This window comes from Euleptes europaea, chromosome 2, assembly GCF_029931775.1.
Source record: "Euleptes europaea isolate rEulEur1 chromosome 2, rEulEur1.hap1, whole genome shotgun sequence".
NCBI lineage: Eukaryota > Metazoa > Chordata > Lepidosauria > Squamata > Sphaerodactylidae > Euleptes > Euleptes europaea.
The window spans coordinates 105,604,494-105,627,866 of NC_079313.1; the positions used below are offsets into that span (position 1 = coordinate 105,604,494).

The following is a 23,373-nucleotide window of genomic DNA, read 5'->3' on the forward strand; positions in this document are numbered from 1 at the left end:
AGATGCCTGGAGGCAGTTCCAGGATGGATGAGGGCTAACAATTCTGATATTTTGGTCAGCCCTAATGAAAGCTATTACTCAACAGTTGCTTTGGGGTGCTATATGTTTCTGTTCATTATGAGGAGATTTCCAGTTCTAATGTTCAATGTGTCTGCCCCACATTAGAGAGGCTGACTATGACCCTGGGCAAACTGTCGGTGCTGAATATGTGATAAAGCAGTTGGATCATTTACAATTGCAGTTCTGTATCTCCCCCACATTTGCTGAGATGAGTTGAAACAGGGCACAGGAGCATTCCACTGCCCACAGGCCCCGAATATACATACAAACCACTCCAGCCCATAGAGATACAGTAATGTATCTTTAACACTCAAAAATGAGGAAGCAAAGATGGCACGTTTTGTGTAGTGTGCAGTAAACAGACCTTAAGAAAGGCTTTCTAAAGAGATCTGTTTGCTTTCCTGTTCTGTTCTACTTATAAATCCTAATTAAAGTGATCCTTGCTGGCAAGCAAGCACTGCTCTGTCTGCCAAAGCTGGGCTCTTGAGCAATTTAACCGCTTAGATGTAGCAAGGCTCATCTTGGTTTTCAAGAAAAGAGTTCAGCGGTGATCTGGCAGGTGGAGTTCTCTGTATTTTATTTTAATTAGCTTGCCCTCAAACTGAATACTTGAAAGCTGTTCTTCTGCGATCTAGCAAGTACAGTATTTTTTAGGAACCCTGAGTGAAAGTTACCTATAGCCACAGTAAGCAGATATAGGGTAGGCTGTGAAATTAAAAACAAAACAAAACTTTTTTTTAAATCCTGCACTCTCAAGTTTAAAATGCCAAACTCTTCCCTCTTGGTCTTAATTATCCTTCTCACACACACAGCACAGCTGCAATTAACTTCAGTTAAGGTTAATGGATTCTAGAGCTGTGCCAATTTCCCCCTGCATTTCAACACTCATATCAAAAATATTATGGGGATATTTCCCCCCAAAAACCCTCAAGTGCATGCATCTTCACTGTTTCCCTATCTGCTGTTTCTGTGACACTGTTTTTTCTTCTAATTACAACTTCTCTTGGATTAGTCACGTGGAATGACCCCAGGCAATCAGGAATCATCTAGGGAATGCAAAAGCATTCGAAGGTAAATCTGGCTATGTGGTAACGCAGAGGGGAAATAAGACCAATTGAGAGTGAAGGGTATTTCAGCCAAATGGGGGATCACCTAGTGAATACGATGGCATCGTGACACTACTGTTTGCCTATTCAAGAAGCACGGACTTTGCGTGTCACAAAAGGCATCAAAATGTAGCCAAGAGCTTCTGATAAATCACCATGGTTCTCGAGCAACCTTTCAACACTGCTGAAAATGTTGGTGGAAAGCAGTAAGTACTTTCCATGCAGCACTGACATATTTCCTTTTGTGGGTTTGTAAGGTGCTGCCAAGTAGCAGCCAACTTATAGTAAGGTTTTCAAGACAAGAAACATTCAGAGGTGGTTTGCTATTGCCTGCCTCTGCATCACGACCCTGGCATTCCTTGGTGGTCTCCCATCCAAATACTAACCCGGACCAACCCTGCTTAGCTTCCAAGATCTGACGAGATCGGGCTAGCCTGAGCCATCCAGGTCAGAGCCATGTGTCCTCTTAACCAGCTTCAAAAGCTGCCTAAGAAGGAACCCCAGTTAGCTTCAGTGCCAATGCCTGAGCATGATTGAGAGAAGGAAAGGGCTGGGGAGGGAAAGCCAGCATACCCCACTCCAGAGACCAACTCACATGTTACATCTGCATAACCCTAGAGTAAAAAAAAAAAATTCTTATTAAAAAAAAGCAATCTGCACCTGTGATTCTGACAGTGTTATCCTAATCAGTGTTAAATTCAACGGATATAGAAGGGAATAACTCTGTTTCAGATGGCTCTGTTAATTCCCAGAGATGTTCTGTATAATCATGGCATGGAGCGATCTAACCACAGGACTCACATCAATCTTCTTTAATGGCTTAGGCAGCAGTTTAAAGCGAAGCATACATTTTCCAAAATGTGCAGCTAGTGCTGTTTGCTCAGCCCTTTAACGAAGGAACCTCCACTGGGATAACACTTCAGCTAGGGGCTCCTATAATTATATAACAGAGGGCTTGTTCAATAATTAAACAATATGGAGAGCCTTATTAGGCAGATGGATGAACACTGTCATCTCCGACTGGAAGTGGCTGTTGGAACTACTACACATGCTACAAATTACACTTAATTCACGCCACACAATAGGAAGGAAGACAGCAAATGATACAGCAAAGGCAGCAGCAGATTCAGGAAGTGGAGCTTATTTTCAAGCAGAGCGAGTCATTATGAGCTCTAAAGGCACTTTTGAACACCACACAGGCTTTTGTCAGACTTACAGCACAGCAGCTTCCCTACCAAACCAACACAGTGCTACAGGCTGCACTTGCCAGTGTGATAGTAGAAATGCTAAAGGACTGGAAACAAGGACATATAATAGTGCCCCTTCCATCCCTTCCCCACCCAAATAAAGATTTCTTTTTATACAGAACAGTGAATCCTTGCCAGGCTTTGACTTGTGCTCTGAGAGACTGGGCGGGGAGTTTCACACAATCATACCAGCCCAGAACAGAATGGAGCTGTTCTGGCTTCAAGTCACAAAACAAAGGGCTTCTTACTCTCAATCCCTGAAGTCAAAGAAATTGTACAGAGAAGAAGAAGAGTTGGTTTTTTATATGCTGACTTTCTCTACAGTTTAAGGGAGAATCAAACCGGTTTACAATCACCTTCCCTTTCCCTCCCCACAAGACACCCTGTGAGGTAGGTGGAGCTGAGAGAGTGTGACTAGCCCAAGTTCACCCAGTTGGCTTCATGTGGAGGAGTGGGGAAACCAACCCGGTTCTCCAGATTAGAGTCCACCTCTCCAAACCACCGTTCTTAACCACTACACCCCGCTGGTGTTCAGCCATACTGGTCCAGGCAAAATCCAAAAACAAGAATGAAAATCTGAGCAAGAACTTTCAGCTTGCATGTTTTGTGTCCCGGCGCCATTATTTGTAAGGTTTTCAAAATTTTCTGCAAACCTGGGGTGGGGGGGTGTCCCAAGTTTGGAGAAAAATCTCCTTTCTGTCAAGTGTAAGCCATTAAACAAGAGTGACATTAAACTAGCAAGAGCAACATATGTGGGACTTGTAGGACAGGGGTTGAGGCAGGCCACTGAACTTTACCCATTACAATTCTGCTCTATTTTAGGACAAGTTCCTTTGCTGCTCAGGAAGGAGCGCAGAGTATCCCATTTCCAGACTGCTGTTTGCCTTGCCAAGGGACCTACACACACATGTACATGCCCTGCTGGGGTGCTTCCAGAGGCATCTGACTAGCCTCTGCTGGAAAGAGAACGTTGGATTAGAAGGCAGAGCAACCCCTGATCCAAGAAGACAGGTCTTACGTTCTTATGCAGGCAGAATCCAGAGAAAAGCAAGTAGAGACTCCCACTGAAATGTAATGGGGTGTAGAAGTTAAAACTGTCCCTGTTACTTAAATGGGGCTTCGATACACATAACTTTCTATGGATTAGATCATGAGCCTTAATATGAATCTATTTTACAATGCCTAAATCAATAGCCTTTTAACAAATCAATGGGTTTGTGTGGGGGAGTCTAGTATTTTCAGAGCAATTACATAGGTATTCCCAAATAATATCTTGATTCTTTACAAATACACACGCGCGCTGACACACACACAGACTACAGCTACAATCATAATACTGGTTGTAGGAACAATAATTGTTAATTCATGGTTCAGATAGCTTCTCAGGCTGCATCTAATTTCTTGTGCAAAGCCAACTAGTTCTTCAGATAAAAGAATAATAAATCACTGTCAGGAGTTATTCTTGAACTGAAAACAGCTTGCAAAGAATCTGTTGATTTCTGGCGCTGGAAGTATGCACACAAGACAGGAGGCTCCGCAATGGGATGCACGCGTAGGATTGCCAGGTGGCAGCCCAGGGATTAGCTATGCACTCTTAAAACTGCCCATGGAGCTGGAGACAATGCTGGTGCTCCTTCTCAATTCCTCCCCTAAGCCCTTCATCCTCTCACCTTCGCACAAATGAAGTGCTTTAGCTACAGCAGGCAGAAATGGGGCAAAGGGGGGAGGGAGGGAGAGAGAGACAAGTGGGAGAAGATACGGTTCCTTCATCTCTCCCTTCATTAACAGTGTTTGAGCTTTTATGGAAACTACTAATTCTAGCATGATGTTTAAAATCCACAAATGATCCACAAGTTTTGAAAACATCATCTTAGAATAGGAATGATCAGGGAGAACCTCTCCCACAATTTAAATAGTTCCTCTGACACCACAATTAGGTCCGGGAGTGGCATAAATGCTGGTAGACATCCCCCCCTTCCAGAGCTAACTGCAGCTTCAGAGGGGCTATTTAAACCATGACTAGGGCACAGGCAGAAAGGGTAAAGTTCTCTCTCCCCCAACCACCCTTCCAAGGTTTTCAAAGCAATGTCTTGCACATGCTAATCAGCTTTTGTTAAAACTACACGAGACCCATAGATGTTTTACAACTTGGCTAGTTTAGCCTTTATTGAGGCCCAGATGAAATTCATGAGACTTCAAGGATCACTTTGATATAAATTGTTTATAGATTACAGAATCCTGCCTGTTTTAGTAGCTAACTGCATATTAAACTCCATTGCTTGTGGCAAAAAAAACCCTTTCCCAAATAGCTGTCACCTATATCAGATTCTGTTATGCATCCAAGGAAACCAAGAAGAGGATGATCCTGTAACACTTTGCTTTCTAATTGTTGAAAACATTGGTTTTGTTACATGATATCCTGCAATCACTAGTTTACCTCAATGACAGACCTCTATATTTTTCCTGTTTCTTGGCAGGATTTACCAGTGGTGTTGAATCAAAGTGATCCCAGACGTGGGGGAAAAAATCCAGAGGATGTGCCAATTTAAAAAAAAAAACCAACCCACACACATAGAAAGCTCTGCCGGATTGAATCCCTTTGAAAGGCCACTCGGTGTCCCTAAATCCATGCAGCAAACATGTGTGGCCCTGGACAGAAAGAGCACGTCACCGGTTTGTTTGGGAGTGGAGACCATCCCTTCTGGAGCAACTCAATAGCAGATTTGTAGTATCTAGACGGGTCCGATCTGGCTGGTGGATTTCATCCATCAAGGTCACTACTGTCTACTCAGACTGGAAGTAGCTCTTCAGGGTCTCAGGGTCTTTGGCATCACCTGTTACCTGATCCTTTTCCTTACTGGAGACACCATGGATTGAACCTGGGCTCTTCAGCATGCCAAGCAGTTGCTCTACCACTGAGCCATGGCTCCTCCCAATGCATACATACAATAACACTGCAATAGACCACAATCTTGTTTCCTTATGAAAGTATCCTCCTGAGCTGATCCATAATACTATAGTTCTGATCTCTTTTTAAAAGTGCCTTCCTGAACATTTGTGTTTTCCACATTCTGCAAAATGTTACAAGTGTGGAGACCTTCCTGAGCTTCTAAGGTGGGTCATTCCCCAAGGGGGAAGCCACAACAGAGAATGCACCTCCAGGTGGGGCATGGGTAGGGTTGCCAATTCCAAGTTGGGAAATTCCTGGAGATTTGGGGAGGGGAGGGACTTCAATGGTGTATAATGCCATTGAGTCCACCTTCCAAAGTGGCCATTTTCTCCAGGCTAACTGATCTCTGTTGCCTGGAGGTCAGTTGTAATAGCAGGAGATCTTCAGCCACCACCTGGAGGTTGACATCCCTAGGCCTGGGAGATCCCCCAGAATTACATCTGATCTCCAGGTGAAAGAGATCAGTTACCCTGGAGAAAATGGCTGCTTTCAGGGTGAACTCTTTGGCATTATACCCCAATGAGGTTCCTCCCCAAACCCTGCCTTCCACCACCACCCCAAATCTCCAGGAATATTTCACCCTGGTGTTGGCAACCCTAACTGCAGCTGTGTTGCATGGCCTTTTGTCTATGCAGACTTCTCAGTTCCTGGCACTGAGGTTTACAGCTCACAGGGAACTACTAGGGGAAAAGAATTCCTTACACTGGCACTGCATAGAACCCATCCCAAGATAAAAAGAGTCACAAAGAAGTTCAAAATATAAGCAAATTCAGTGCTGTTCACAGGGAAAGCAATACCAAATGGACCCATCCCTCTTTTATCTGATGGAATTTAATCTTCAAAACAGGAGGAACAATTCCTCATCCCGTTCCACCCTCACCCCCCACAGAGCACAATCTAGCCAAATTCCTATTAATTTCAAGAGGAATGTACAACTCCCTCTCCCATCAGAATCAGCAAGACTTAAAAAGTGCTCGTCTTTGGCCCTGCACATTTTGGTAGTCTGGGCATTAAAAAAAAACACACCCACCGAGAGCCTGTTAGTTTGCCAAGAGGCATGGATAGAATTTCAAAGAAAAATATTATTAAAGAGAAGAGATCTCGGGAGAAATACTAACTTCTCCCCCCCCCCCCCCAACAACCCCAGCCAGAAAATTCATCAGCAAGCAGAAGGTTTTCATAGCAAGGGGAAAAAAACACATTTTCTTTTGCAAAGTGGAAAAAGCACATTAGGACAGAAATCAGTCTACACACATCTCAGACTGGAGCAACTAAGCACTTAAGAGACAAACAAGGCTCAGCACTGGTGTGTCATCTAGAATAGCTGCTAAGTAAATATACCTTACATTGCAATCCTAAATAGAGCTACACCTTTCTAAGTTCGTTGACTTTAACAGAATTTGAGAGATACTGCTGATTAGGTTTGCAATGGTGGGATTAGAATTCTACATTCATAAACCCTGTTCCCATGTTACAGTAAAAATGCACGTGCTTCTTGCATGACTATCTGATTGTAAGAAAAAGCCAACATGTGTTCTTTACAAATGAAAGCACAGACCAGTCCCTGGAGAAATATGGGGTTTAAATCACATGTTCAAGTGCCATCAAGTCACCTCTGACTTATGGTGACCCTGTGAATTAATGACCTCCAAAACATCCTACTGTTTACAGTCTTGCTCAGGTCTTGCAAACTGAGGGCCACGTCTTCCTTTATTGAGTCAATCCATCTAATGTTGGGTCTTTCTCTTTTCCTGATGCCTTCAGCTTTTCCTAGCATTATTGTCTTCTCAGCTGGTACATGCATGGAATACATATGAAAATTACTCAATGCACAGATGAAGAAAAATCAAGTGTATACTGTCCATGAATTGTACATGTGTTCACTGAAACTTGTGAACAGGGCTATTATCTGAAGGGGCTCTGAACCCACCCACATTTACCTTCAGAAATGTCCTGGGATTCTGGGAATAAAATGGGGTCAAGGCAATGGGGGTATCTATAGGTTTAAGTCAGAACTATTGAATACTCAAGGCAAAATTGGAAATTATTTTTAGCAAAATAAATGGTTTATTTACAAAAAAACACAAGTTCAGATATGGTAGAGCAACATTTAAAATGCATTTCAGCATAGCCATACACTGATTTAATCTTAGAAATGGAAACAGCGTCTCCTTTGGCTTCATATGATACTGACACTACCCCAAAAGAGGCTGGAGGTAGGAGCTGGGTGTTTTTTGTGGGACTTTGCAGAAGTTTGGGAGGCTAACCTTGTACTAAAAGCCTTGTATGTTTGTTGTTTATGCCCAATTAGGAGTTAGATGATAACACAGCCACTACTCATATTAAATACTAAATTTCATATCTTAAGTAATGAATAGGTAATCGATATGATGCAGCTGTTTTCCTATATTCATGTCATGAATGTCATGTACATTACTGGCTTCTTCACCTGTGAATAAATGAAATGTCATTTGACAACAAACCTTGAAGTCTAAAGAAGGATTCTAAGCACTTGACACATCTGGATATGTATTCATTATTGATCATGACAATTTTGTGTATTTCTTTATGTCTCGTACATAAGGGTTTTTGTAAAATGGAAGACTGTAAGAATATCTTTGGGACTTTCATATTCATTGCTTGGACTTTTCATTGCTTGGGTTCCTTTTTGTTTACTGTTTTGGTATACAAACACCCAGATCAGGACAAAATACCAGGCTGCTGCTGCAAAAAAAAAATCAATATTGTTGGACTCAAAATCATTCTCTCCTGAAGATAAACACAGTTTTCCTTGAGCCACCTTGAACTTGCTCGGTGCTGTTGCTATGGCAGAGTAACTGAACACAGCACACCACAAACAAGTGGATCCTTGAGCAAAGTACAATGGTGGCAGACCTTGAGCAGTGGTCCTTGCCATGAGAACAAGGATCTTACAAATGTGTCCCTGTTTTCTTCCGCGAAATGCTGGGAGCATGTGACAACACACGAAAACGGGATATCACAACGCAGTGTTTTCTTCGAGGTCCTATCAGCCAGCGTCTTCCACCTTGAACAGCTCTGGCAAAGCGGTACCTTGGAAGGCAAGGGGAGCTCAGGGATAATAAAAGCAATCCTGAACATAAATTGTTTTATAAATATAAAAACACATAAATCAAACAACCTAGGCGTACATTTTACGAGGAGAGCTGCCGCTTTGATTGCGGCCGGGGAAGTTAGTTCGTGACAGGCACAGAGGCTGTTCGGAGAGGTCAGGCTCCATGGTGTGTGGGCTGACATAATTAACATTGCAGAGAGAGCTGACTCAACCTTATTTTTCTGCTTAGTGCATAACATTTTGGACACGCCGAGATCTCGGATGCATCTGGAAAACTCCGAGCTAATTGAAAAAACATGCGGCTGGCACAGGAGTCAGCAAAGCAGGCTTAAGACAAAGTTAAAGGAGAATCTTCCGGGGCCCAAGAAGGATGGCATTTGAGAGGAAGAGACCATTCTGGGAGGAACAGGTTCCTTTTCAAAGTAATGCTGAGTCAAGTCACACTGTCCAAATCAGAGGAACTTATAGCTGCAAATCGTTTTCTAGATCTACGTTCCACCTATGCTCCACCTATGAAACTTCTCCAACTTTTGCCTTTAGAAACTGGTTTTTAAAGGTCTGTACTGTTTTGTAAACTCAGAAGCAACAACGAGAAAAGAGAAATGGGACACAAACCCTCCCTTAAATTACTTTGCCTCTTTCTAAAGCTCTTGGGTTGGCTCCAAAGGTTTTGTTCCACAAAGAGTGGGTGCCTTCCACCAGCGCAAGGAGTTTTCCATTCCTCTTCTGCTAAAGCAAGTCTCCTTGCACCTGTGGACGGCCCCACTGAACCGCTGGATTCAATCCAATAGCTTTTGAAACAGGAGAGGCTTTGCTTCCTGTGGGGCTGTGGCTCAGTGGTAGAACCTCTGCTTGGCATGCAGAAGGTCCCAGGTTCAATCTCCGGCATCTCCAGGTAAAGGGACCAGGCAAGTAGGTGATGTGAAAGATCTCGGCCTGAGACCCTGGAGAGCCGCTGCCAGTCTGAATAGAGAATACTGACTTTGATGGACCAAAGGTTTGATTCAGTATAAGGCAGCTTCATGTGTTCATGTGACTCCCTTTTACACAGTCAATCCGTGTCAAAATAGTGCCTATATGATGTAAAATGCCATCAATATTAGGAACATTCATGAATACATGTTTGCAACTCAATGACAGACAGCCTTGCCAAGGATTTTGTTGGGGGTTCATGGACTTAAGTGTGCTAAAACACCACCAGACCTCTTCCCCAAGGGCTGACCTTATTTGCTCAAGACAGTCGTTCCTTAGCCTATGCCACAAATTGGATTTTCTAAGGAATACCGATATGATATTCAGCAGACTAGCAGGACATATAGCTTATGATTTTACTTTATGCACTGTGGCACACACCTGACCAGACTTCTAAAGGGAGAAACCGGTCTCTCCTCTGCAAAAGCACACAATCCCGTTTCTTCAGCAGTCAAGATACTGAAAAATTCAGGGCCATGGATAGCGCTTCATTGCTTATGTCACTGTAGCTGCTGCCCATTTTAGAAGGATGGAGAAAGGGTGTGCCACTGGTTTGTGCTATGACATTTAAATATATTCACATTTAAAATGGCTCCATTAACTAGGACTGGGAATGAAAGGTTAAGTTAATTTTCTTTCTTCCTTTCTTCTTTCCTTTCTTAAGGCCAAGAGGTAAAATTCCCATCTCAAGAGTTTTCAAGGAGCCAGATGGCAACTCTACTGAGCCAATTAGATGGCAAAGTCAAGTTGCTGAGCTGGCAAATGACACCCCCTGCTACATCTCTCATGCTGCACAAACTGCAACAGGCTCCTTATCTGATTGGTTTAGGCTGGAAATATCAGCAGCCTAAAGGCTCTAGCAGGAGGGAAGGCAGCATGGTCTAGCCTGATCTAGTCAGATCTTGGAAGCTAACAGGGTCAGCACTGATTAGCATCTGGTTGGGAGACCACCAAGGAATACCAGGGTTGCTATGCAGAGGTTGCTATGCACTGGCAAATCACCTTTATTAGTCTCTTGCCTTGAAAATCCCATAAGTGGTTGCCATAAGTCGGCTGCGACTTGACGGCTCTTTACATGCACACACTAAGGCTCTAGCATAACAGCAATGTCATTATTGCTTTACTTGATGCCTTGGCACAAATGCAGAAGAAAGTTGTGACACTACAACATTTTGCTAATTCAAAACCGTAAAAAAAGAGTATGAAGCAGCTGTTTAAGTCAGATTTTGTCACTCTCCTCACCGCCCCGCCCCTGTGTATTCTACCCTCCAGGTTGCTGTTATACTTACTGGGAGGGGGGGAATCCATTATATGTATAAAATGGGTTGGAGGAGAATGGAAGAAGTGCCTATAAATGGCAGATGGTTGGCACCCTGCTAAGGTAACTCAGCAGTTTTATACGTGCAACTTTGCCTTAATAGTAGCTGAAAGAAACTGCTTGACCTAAAGTCAGACTTGTGTCAGCAGCCATGTTCTGATCTGCAAAACATGACCGCTTACTCTCTTGACTGGCTTTCGTACAATCGTGCTGAAGGCTGATTCACACCATCATCACCTGCTTCAATCTTGAAGCTCCAGCAGCTCCAGCTCCTGGGTTGGAAACACTCTACCCCAGCCGTACCTCCTGATTATGTACAGTGTTATAAAGCTGTGGCCGTACGCAATGGGTCCAAGATTGCAGAAATTTCAGGCAATCATTGCAATTAGAGAGAAGTAGAGTTTGTATTATATGAAGCAATTTCATGGGAATTGCTTTGAAACAGTGCTGTTACCCATAGCATCAGGAGCACGCAGGTTCAGGCCTGCCAACTAATATTTTAGAAAAGCAGCCCTTAATATCAAGGCTGGTCTGTTTCCCCCCTCATGGACTGGTAATAGTGCCGTGGAGAAGAACTTTGCGGATTTATAAAATTCTGAGAATTTTCCCCCTTTGTGCATCGCCAAATTCTCAAAACGGGTTCCTTTTTGAGATAAGAAAGGAAGCATGAGCTATAATAAAGAGATAATGTAGCAAAGTTGGCCAGCAGCACTACAGAGGATATTTGAAGGAAGAAATAAAATAATTTCTGTGCATTCTAGAATAAACTGGCCAGGAAGAAAGTACGTGGAAACACAATCAACACGATCGCAAAGCAAGCTTCAGTTGGTGGATTAAAGCTTCAGATGACCAGCGCACTCTCCATGAGAGTAAACTGTAATGTGAGGCAGAGAGTTAAGGGCAGACCTGTTTGTTTGTGGAGGCTATTTTAGTCCTGAGGCACAGCTGTCATCTGGAACAAAGAAAATATTCAAAATGGTGTTCTAACAACATAGGAGTGAGCTTCCGTTTATTAAACTGCAAACTTACAACAAGTGAGAGCTTCTTGCAAGAGCTCCTGACCTCAGCAACTTAAGATAAACAATCCATGATTGAAGCTGCCGCTCAGTTAAAGCTAGTGTATTCAGATCTAAAGACACCTAACTGTTCGGATCAGGTTTAAAAAGTGAAGTGTTGCTTTTAATATTCGCATATACTATAAGGGAAAAATAATAATATACCTGCCTAGTTTCTTTCGCCCTGACCTGGAGGGCCCAGGCTAGCCTGATCTCGTCAGATCTCAGAAGCTCAGCAGGGTCGGCCCTGGTTAGTATTTGGATGGGAGACCACCAAGGAATACCAGGCTTGCTGTGCAGAGGAAGGCACTGGCAAATCACCTCTGTTAGTCTCTTGCCATGAAAATCCCAAAAGGGGTCGCCATAAGTTGGCTGCGACTTGACGGCACTTTACACACACACACACACACACACAGTTTCTTTCATTTTTTAGTATGTGGGTTAAGGGATGGTGTGCATGACAGGTGGTTGCCAAACAGACAGAGCCTAATGTGCATTCCTGAACAGAATGCCTGCACCGCTGTTTGGAGGCAACGCAGTGGCGCTGCCTCCAAAGGAGGTTTCGGCCCCGCCCCAGGCCAGTGGCTTAGGAGGGCACCTAACGACGGCCTGCCCCAGGCCAGGGCCGTGACACCTCAAGAACGCCTCCTGGGATGCCGAGACACCTCGGAAATACCTCCCGGGACGACGATGCAGCCTTTGCATCCAGACACTGGAGGAAGACTCTGTGGCGTTCGGGCCCAGCGCTGCCATGGCAGCATCCAGCAACCAGCGTCCGGACCTGCACGCCAGCGCTGGAGCCATAAAAGCTGGCATACGCCGCCCGGACGCCTGCGCTGTGGGCCCTTGCGCCAGCACAGGCCTTTGCCGGCTTCCAAAGGCCTTTCGTCCTGGCTGCCGGCTCTGCTCAGGAATGCGCTGTAAGTCTCTTTTGTATTCAGGAATGTAGGCAAAAATGATTATTTGATACATGTGAAGTGCCTGCAGAAAGGAAATAGCTGAGTTGCACCAAACCTGAAACCACTTTCAACTCAGGTGGGTGAACACACATCTGAATGTTCCTTGTCAAAAGAAAACAACTCTCTCTACATGTAGACAAACAGCATGCCAGGGACCCAGTTCAGCCTAGCCTTCTCTCTGACATTGTGTACATATATTCAAAAAGTTAGGAATTTCTATGATTATAGTGGCAAGAGTTGCTATTGCATCAAAGTGGAAGTGAGAAGAATGTCCAGACATTGAAGACTGGATAAACAAATTAGGAGAATATGCAGTGATAGCAAAGCTGACAAATCTAGTGAACAAAAGATCCAGTGAAGAATTTTTTTAAAAAATGGGAACTGTATTACTTAGATGTCGTGTAGGGTTCGTTTAAATAGTAAGAAAACTGGCTAGTTTTTAAGATCTTGTATTACATAAGTTAGTTGCTAGAGATGATTATGTGTAGAACTAATATATGTGCAAGGTCCTTAACTACCCCCGTGGAAAAATTATAACATGGCAATAATTATCTATGGATGGGGGGGGGGGAGACACGAGATAAAGGTAAAGCATGATTGTAAGGTTATCATACATGTCGCTCTAGAAATTGCCAGAAACTCTATGGTTTTAAAGTTTTAGAGGATTCCTAGAGCAACATGGCTTCACTTCGGGGTTTTCCTTGAAATTGGATGAAAAAGTATTTAAAAGTACCACAAAATAGAGACAAATGGAAATCCTTCTACAAATATATTAAAATCAAAAAATGACAACAAAACCCTACAAGATATAGCAGATTCATAATCGAAATCGAACATAACCTATCAATAAGATAATGCACTATGACAACCTATAAGGGGGCGGTATTAGATATACTAACGCTGTATAATACTAATACACGTATTTATCGTTACATATATATTTTTCCCTTTCTTTATTTTCCCGCCGCCCCTCTTTCTTTCTGTATCCCACTTGTTATTAAAAAAACCAATAAAAATATTTATAAAAAAAAAAAAAGTACCACACTGTATAATTATACTGGACAGGACATGTCACACTTTAAAAAGATCCTTAGGACAGTGATAACAATAGAAGTGATTATCATTAAAACAAAAGTACATTCACATGTGCCAAATACATATCCAAAAAGAATCCATCACAACCAAGACAGGCATCTGGTTTATTGTCCTTTTTCAAACATCTTATCTTCATTTTCCTTAAAGTTTCTACAAAAACTAATTATCTGCTGCAGCTGAAGATACTCTTTAATATTTAGACTTTGGTTGCATGGGAAAGAGCGTAATGTTTTGCTTAATGTCTGGGAATGGAAAGTCACTTCTTGAAAATCCATTTGATGTTTTTCTTTTCTTTTAAAGTTTTTATTGTGTTTTAAGGAATTTGATGTTTTCCATCCTGCATTCTTCTGATGAAAGTACACTTCTAAACAGGACAATATAACAGATTTCTGTCTTGTTTGTGATGGATTCTTCTTCAATATGTATTTAGCCCATGAATGTACTTTTTTGTTTGAATAATGATCACTTCTACTGGCATCATTGCTTTGATGCAAGGAGGAAGTTGCATTTTTAAAAGTATGGGATAAAAGGGTTAAACCTACAGTGTCATGGTCCCAATCCAAACTGACTTCCTCCAGCTGCTATAGATTTTTCTGTTTGATTTGTGCACTATGGTCATTGGATTGGAAGTGACATAAACGGAACTATAGATTTTTCAAGTAGCCTTGCTTACACACTTTTCATCAACAACCTCTTCTCATGAAGGATTTTACAAGGCAACTTTAATAACCATACCGAGGTCATTAAAGCCAAAACTACACCAGCAGGGAAGTATTTTAGAGGGGGAAAACTGCTGCTGAGCGTCAGCCAAGGAAGACCTCCAAGTAAAGTTAATCATTAAAAAAATCTCATCACAAATATGTCGCTTTATGCAATGCTCCAGAATGTTTTGGCTTCTGATAGCAGGAGATCAAGTGGTTGTAGCATCAGAATGGCTTTTTCTGGTTTTAAGAACTGTAAAATTGTTTCAAAACTAGAAACAAAATTCGTATCTCAGGGGAATAATTCTCCCCTTTTTACTTATCAATACATGTTGTACCCATGCTAGCTTTTGAACTCTTAAAAATATTCACATACTGACTGAGCTACGGTGGGAACTTTCAGAAGAAACAGTTACAGTCTGTGAAACAGTTCTCAGTCTCCACCTACTAACATATAATATTGGAGAACAAGGAAACAGCAATAAAGACTCTTCTGTTCAGCCGCCCCTACTTGAGTGTAAAGAAAAAACAATACAAGTTTTCTTTGGAGGACTCAATGAACTGACACTTCTTAGGTTGTAAAAAAGAGCAAGAGTCCAGTAGCACCTTAAAGACTGACTAAATTTCTGGCAGGGTATAAGCTTTTGTGAGCCTCAGACAGAATGCGAGTCCATCCATCCTTAGGTAGAAAAGAGTGCTACAGGCCAGATGGGCAGTGTTAATTTCCAATCTCTATAAGCTCTTTTCTGCAGCCTGCTGGCATTCTCCCTGTGGCATCCCAAAGGGAAGTTCTTCTGGAGCAACCCATCTAGTCCAGCTTTCTGAATCCAACGGTGGCCACCCACTAGCTTCTCAGAACCTCTCCAGTAGGGCATGGAGATAACAGCTATGGCTTATCCCCACCATCTTGTTATTCAGAAGATGCTCTGAATGGAGCTATAATAGCCTTTGGACAGAACTAGGTTAACAAAGCCCTGACCTGGATGGCCCAGGCTAGCCTGATCTCGTCAGATCTCAGAAGCTAAGCAGGGTCAGCCCTGGTTAGTATTTGAATAGGAGACCACCAAGGAAGTCCAGGGCTACTACACAGCGGAAGGCACTGGCAAACCACCTCTGTTAGTCTCTTGCCTTGAAAACCCCATAAAGGGATCGCCATAAGTCGGCTGCGACTTGACGGCACTTTGAACACACACAGGTTAATGAAACATGATGTGATCACACTATGTTACTGTGTCCCTTCTGATGACAGCCAATGACGAGACGTCACATCAACTACTGCATGAGGGTCAAAATACATGTAACACAGGAGATTCTTGTTGATGTCTCCTGTTACTGTTGTTTTCTTTCCCTGAAAGAAGCCATATGCAACTTCTAACTAAATCAGGGAAACAGCACTGGAAAAGAGAGCCAGGGTGGTGTAGTAATTAGGAGTGGTGAACTCTAATCTGGAGAACCGGGTTTGATTCGCCACTCCTCCTCATGAGCGCCAGATTCTAATCCGGTGAACTGGGTTGGTTTCCCCACTCCTAAACATGAAGTCAGCTGGTTGACCTTGGGCTAGTCACAATTCTCCCAGAACTCTCTCAGCCCCACCGACCTCACAAGGTGCCTGTTGTGGGGAGAGGAAGGGAAGGCAATTGTCAGCCAGTTTGAGTATCCTTAAAAAAAAAAAAGGTAGAGAAAATTGGGGCATAAAACCAACTCTTCTTCATTTTATTAATTTTATTGATTTCATTTATATCCCATCTTTCTCCCCAATGGGGATAGAAAGCAGCTTATATCATTCCCCTCTCCTCATTTTATCATTACAACAACCCTGTGAGGTAGGTTAGGTTGAGAGCATCTGACTGCCCCAAGGTCACTCAGCAAGCTTCCACGGCAGAGTGGGGATTTCAGCCAGGGTCTTCCAGATCCTAGTCTAACCACTATGGCTCTTTCCCCACACCATTTCTCCCATGGGGCACATTTTTTTTTGCCATCAAGTCACAGCCAACCTACGGCAACCCCATACAGTTTTCAAGGCAAGAGATGTTCAGAGGTGATTTGCCATTGCCTGCCTCTGTGTAGTGACCCTGGTATTCCTGGGTGGTCTCTCATTCAAATACTAACCAGGGCCGACCCTGCTTAGCTTCCAAGAATCTGATGAGATCGGGCTAGCCTGGGCTATCCAGCATAGGGAACATACCCCTGTGTTTTTACTGTATATGGTTAATAGTAACTTTACGAAGTGATTTAGAACATAGAACATAAGAAAAGCCATGCTGGATCATACCAAGGCCCATCAAGTCCAGCAGTCTGTTCACACAGTGGCCAACCAAATGCCTCTATCAAGCCCACAAACAAGATTTAGATCAGGGAAATCATGCAGGGAGGGGAGGAATAAATTACCTTACCCCATTGGTGCTTTCCTGTTCCACGTTAGCAGCCCCTTGTAACTGATTAAAGGAATAATGCTAAGTTTTTTAAAAAAGCTAAGTGGAGAGATTCAATAACAGAACTTCCAAGCCTCATCTGGTTCTCAACATTACTGGTGGGAGGGACAACACACTAAGGAAAAGGTAGCTCATTTAGTTCCCCGCTTCGGCAGATTTGTCCTCCATGGATTTGTGTACTCCTTTCAAAAAACTCTCTATCTAACTATCATCCCCATGCTGAAGCTCGGATAACACAGGCTGATGTATTGTTGTATGTACTTTTTAGCACAAGTCATCCTGATCTCTGATTAATAGCCCTCTTAAGTTAAAACTGATGGAATTCATCTTCTTTAGTTTTGGATGAGAAACTACTTCCAGGGCTCTTTTTCTTTTTTTTTGCTTGATCTATTTTCTTTTTGCTAAGAAATAAAAGAGAGTCAGATAAGGTGTTGGGTCTAGCTTGCAGCTTAGAGAAGAAATGTTCACAAGGCAAGAGAAAAGGGTTTTGTGCTTCCTTTTTGGTTATAAAACTTGACATTATCAGCAGAGAAGCACATGCCACATTATGGTGTGTAGTTCTGTGGCTCTTGGAGAGAGGGAGAGGGAGAGGGAGAGGGAGAGGGAGAGAGAGAGGGAGAGAGAGAGGGAGAGAGAGAGAGAGAGAGAGAGACTAATCAACAGAAGTGGCTGAGCTCAGCAAAAATCAGACTGGACTCAGCACAGTTTGGAAAAGGAAGTGTAGTTGTAGGAAAATGTCTTGCAAATTAAAGAAAGTGCCAAAAATAGACAAGAATGGTTACAGAGGGAAAACACACTTCTTCTCAGTCCATCACATCTCTGTGGGATCTATCAAATGTTCATCCTACTTTTTGACCAAGGAATTCAAAGTGGAGTGCATAGCTCTCCTCCCTTTCATCCTTACAACAACCTTGTGAGTTGGGTTAGCCTGAGAGACAGTGACTAGTCTAAGATCACCCAACAAGTTTCATGGTTGAACATGGATTTGAACTGAACCTTCCCAGTCCTTGCCTAAGGTTCTAATCATTACATCAAATAATTCAGCAGAGCTAAGAAGACTGACCATCGGGTTTTAACACTAGAAGCATTCAAGCACTCTTCTAGGACTTCCAAAAGGCTTTTGACAAGGACCAATACTTAAAGGTTTCTGAGTAGGCTTAGCAGCCATGGATGAAAGGACAGGCCCTTTTATGCAAACTACAAATTGATTAAACAACAGGAACCAGAGAGTAGGAATAAATGGACAATTCTCGCAATGAAGGCAAGTAAGCAGAGGGGTCCCACAAAGGTTGGTGTTGGCCCGGTGCTATTTAATTGGCTCATAAATTGAGGATGAGCAGAGTAGCAGCCAAATTTGTGGATGATACCACATTATTCAGAACAGTGAAAACTGAGAGGGATTGTGAAAAGCTGCAGGAGGATCACTTTCAGATTGGGTGAGTGGGCAACAAGCTTCAGAACCACACAGCCCCAAGAAAAACTCTTCCAGTTGGTATCTCACTTCCAGGACTGATTCAAGCTCTGTCATATTTAAGAACAACATCTGTTGAACAACCAACTGTACTGGCGCATGGCTACATGCACAAAATGAAATGCAAATCATGTTAGTTACACACAACAATACACATATTTGGGACTACCTCCAAGCTCATGATATGCTTCTGAAGTGGTGCCACATCAACAGAGCAATCCTAAACAAAGTTACACCCTAAGTCCATTGAAGTCAACAGACTTAGAAAACTGTAATTCTGCTTAGGGTTGCATTCTCAGTGCCCATCTCATTCCCCCCAGATAATAAAGACTCCTCAGATAGCATTTACTACATTTAGCTTCCTTTGCCCAAGAGTGAACTAGAGCCTTACTGTGTCTTTGCAAAATGTGTTTCATGTGCATGTTTGAGAATATACAGTGTAGCTGGAGGGCACACGATACAGTCACCTTAATAAAGGTAAAGCAGCTCTAGGTTTGGCCACTGCCTAGATGGGAATCCTATGCAAAGGTACCTTGAGTTCCATGAAACAGAAAGGGCAGGACACCAGTGAAATAACGTAAGCAGTAAACAAAGGGATTTGCTTAGCCATAGACTAGAATAAAATTGACACAAAACAGAGACAAAATAGGAAAAATAAAATTGAACAGAATCATAATCAAGTACAATCAAGAACCCAGACATCCATAAAGCATTATTTTTCTTATTACTATTCCATGAAAGTTGGATAACACAAAAGTCTCCACTTCCTGGATAACCTTGTGGTTATTTGAAAACAGAAAGACAATTTCCCACAAATTGGCCCCTTCAATAGTTAGAAGGGGGGGATCCATTCCTCACATTCTCGGCTATAGGGCAGTGAAGCTAATAATATGGTAAATTCCCAATTTCCCTTGTTCTTCAAACAGCTGCTGATTGTATGGACTGTTATGAAATCTTTTCATTTAAATGGTGGAGAAATACAATCAGGTAAAGAGTTGTTAAATGTAATTCTGTATTCCGTTTATTTTTACACAGCTTGCGGAGCTGCAATTTCAAGGCAGACAGGGGGCTCTGTAATGCTGTCTCCTTGCCCCATTTCCCCAATGAAACCCTACATTCCCACATTGCATTTACTTCCCCCTTGAGAAAGGCTGCATGGCCACACATTTTCCCAGCAAGCCACAGTGGTTAAGAGCAGTGGACTCTAATCTGGTGAACTGGGTTGGTTTCCCCACTTCTACACATGAAGCCAGCTGGGTCACAGTTCTCTCTGAACTCTCTCAGCCCCACCTACCTCACAAGGTGTCTGTTGCGGGGAGAGGAAGGGAAGGCAATTGTAAGCTGGTTTGATTCTCCTTAAAAAGTAGAGAAAGTCAGCATATAAAAACCAACTCCTTCTCTTCTTCCTCAAACCCCAAAGCAGTATGGGGGGGATGTTTCAGAAGAGCCCCAGAATCTGCAGAGAACACCCATCCAGAAACAGCTTCTTCAATCATAGGATTTTGGGCTTCAAACTTGCTAACATTTTATGACTATCTCTAACCCCAATGGCAGCCATTCCATAGCCGACTGCACTCCTACCACATCAACCATTTTGCGGTGGCACCCATTATCTGTTCCCAAAATTCCAAAAGTGACTGGAGACTCAACAAGGTTGGGGATTCCTGGTTTAAATACCCCTTCCATGGCATTCTCCCCTTTAAAAGTCCAGCCCCAGGGACTGCATTTATTTAATTCAACCCATTCTCTAAGGAGCTCAGGGCACCGTGCATAGTCCCATCCCACATTTTATCCTCATAACAACTCAGTGAGGGAGGTTAGGCTGACAGAGTGTGAGTGACCCAAGGTCCCCCAGAAAACTTCATAGCAGGGCGGGGTGTTGAACTTTGTTCTCCCTGGTTGTAATCTGACACTCTAACCCTTGTACAACACTGCCCAATTTCAGCACTATGTTTCTTTCGAAGGTACCCTCCTTAGGACAATTAAAAGTTTCCCTGGTCATGTTGATTTTTCATCATGTAATATCATAAAGTACCCCAAAATGAAGCATGAGATAATGGATTGCAATGACTATGTATGTTTATTTTGGACAGAGCATGCTTAGAGACTTGTCGTGCCTTAGTAATATTCATTTGATTTGCAAAAGTGCAAGGAAAGCATAAAAGAAACGTCTAACAGGGATGAAACCATGTACAACATATTCCCAGACAACCATATATAGATATGAGATCTCAGATGGACAGAAATTGAACAAGGATAGTGTGCTTTATTTACTTACTTCATTTACATCCTGCCTTTCTGCCCAATGGGAATCCTCTCCTCCATCTGATCTCACAACAACCCTGTGAGGTAGGTTAGGCTGAGTGTGTGTGACTGGTCCAAAGGTCACCCAGCAAGCTTACTTGGCAAATTGGGGGTTCAAACCTGGGTCTCCCAGATCCTAGTCTGACACTCTAACCATTACACCACACTAGATAGATTGTCAGATTAGGATTTTGTTGGTATATTACATGTTTGTAATGCCCTTCTTTTCCCCGAGGTGTTCCCCTGACGTTGCCTCCTAGCACTGGTATTCAAAGGATAGCTGCCTCAGCATATGGAGGTTCACTTTAACTAGTCACCATGGCTTTAAGCACCATAGTCATTGATGGACCTCTCCTCCATGAATCTGTCTAATTCCCTCTTAGATCCCCAAAGCCCTGCTAGTTAGCAGCATCTAACATCTCACCAAAACTGCTCTCCTCTCTGCACATAGGAGTTTAAGGCTTTTCAGCCAGAGGGCCAGAGAACTAGAGGTGGACAGAAGATCAGCTAGAAGAGAGAGAAAGCATGTATGACAACCAGAAGGCTTCCCTCCCTTTCTTGTTTGTTGCATTTCCCACCCCCATGTCATAGGTTCTCCCCCGACACCTATCCTGGGGCCTGCCAAGTGTTTTTAGAAAGTAGGTGGGGTCAGGTAGGGGTTTGGGGCATTGGAGATTTGATTGGCTGTTCAGATTTTTGTAAAGGTTGCTTTGGCAGCTGCTGCTACCACAGCATGAGGATCTTCTCTGTGCAGCTGAAGGTAAGCTGTGGCAGCCATTTTATGGCCGCATGCACCATTCTGGGTCAGAATTCTAAAGGTGCCTGCAGCCTCAAAAGGATGGGGACCCCCTGCTCGGTGTATTGTTAGCTGCTTTGGGTCTCCACTGGGGAGAAAAGCATAATACAAACATACTAAATATGAACTTATTAAATAAATATGAACTTAGTAAATAAATAAAACTTATTAAATAAATAAACTTATTGAATAAATGAAATAAATAAGTCAATTGAAGACATCTGTGCATCCACTGGCAGTGAATTCCACAACTGCAAGTTGACACGATGCTATAAGTTACAAACCGGTGCTCTGTATTGCAGAACGCGCTGCTGCCAAAAAAACCTCAGGTTTCCAATCTGTGTAACAGGAATGCTGAGGTCCTAACTCACAGTAGTTAATGGATGAGTTAATGATGGCAAATCATGTTTGCATAACTGAAATGATTAAATGAGCAATTCTGAAATAAAATTAGACCTCAGTAAAATGGCCCCCGTGGAGTATATTCAAGGGATAACATACGAGCTGACTTTATATAGTTTGCCTCACCCCAGCACAAGCCGCTTTTTACCTCACAGAAGGACAGCGTCCTGATTTAGGCCCCAGTCCTCCTAAGATCCCCTCATACATAGCAAGAGACATCGCATTTTAACAAAAGTTTCAATGCACTCAGTATCTTCACTTTTTTCCTTTAACCCCCCCCCCCCGAGAAAAGGCAGTACACTTATTCTTCCAGCAGAAGGAGGAAGATGGCGAGGAAGTGACTATTTGAGGCAGTACTAAATTTGTCTTTTAGGTGCCTGTAACTGTTTGTGCCAATTCACATCTTCTCTGAATATGATGTACAGCCTGTCTGGGTTTCCTCAAGACTCTGAAGGAACGACAGCAAGGCCAGACTCATTCTCTCCATGACAAGGAAGGCAGACTGATTCATTTGAAAAGCACAGGCATTATTCCCCTCAACGGTATCTCTTGTCTCTCCGGAAACGCTTCTTGGTAGCCAATTACAGATTTTCTGATCAATGAAGCTTTACTGGACAATTCTAGATGTCAGGAACAAACAATACAACCTACCATTATTGGACAATCACACCTCGGTTGAATACCCACTGCAAAGTTAACCTTCCCATTACTCAGGAGTTCAGGCCAGAAGCTGGAATACTGATTTTTGAGTCTGTCTTCCTAAGTGAAGTTGGTCTTGCCATACCTGAAAGTATTCCAGACATTTCTGGTCTGACATCACACTGTTCACACGGCTGTTCCAAGTCCTTGCCTGTCTGAAATGGCATCCATTGTACAGAACCAAACCGTGGCAACAGGAACCAAAATCATCACAAAATGGAAGAAGAAATGTATCTGCAATAGCTAAGTGGTTCCAGAGATAGATTTGGAATTCCGTACTGAACAAAGGCTGCATCTCGATACAACCTGAGACAAAGCCTAAAGTTACCCATTCTTGTAAAGATATTAAGTTGGCAGATTTTTATTGTATAGAGCGGGGGGGGGTACAGAGAACTAGCACCTGCAATTAAGCTGTTAAGAGAGATAAAAGGGTGAATATCCAGTTCGAAAGATGAGCAGATAGGACTGCACAGCATTCATGTATTTTTATTGAAATCAGTGTGCAAAATCTGCATGCGGATGAGGTCCATTCAAGAGGCTGGTGGCAAGCTGCCAATGTAGACAGAACATTGCAAAAGCAGGGTGTTCCTGGATGTCTCCACATTGCCAAGCAGCTGGAATATACGGCTCCACAACAAAACAGACTGAGGCAGCCAGCCACAGTCCCAGAACCCTGTGGCTCGGGCTGAGAAGGAGCAAAACTGCTAGCACA

At 43.0% G+C, this 23,373-nt stretch overlaps 1 protein-coding gene across 1 annotated transcript in view; it reads right to left on the minus strand.

Annotated features, from left to right (window-relative positions):
* Window positions 1-23,373, minus strand: part of SNTA1 (syntrophin alpha 1) — an 81,021-nt gene that overhangs the window by 46,923 nt on the left and 10,725 nt on the right. The window lies entirely within an intron of this gene.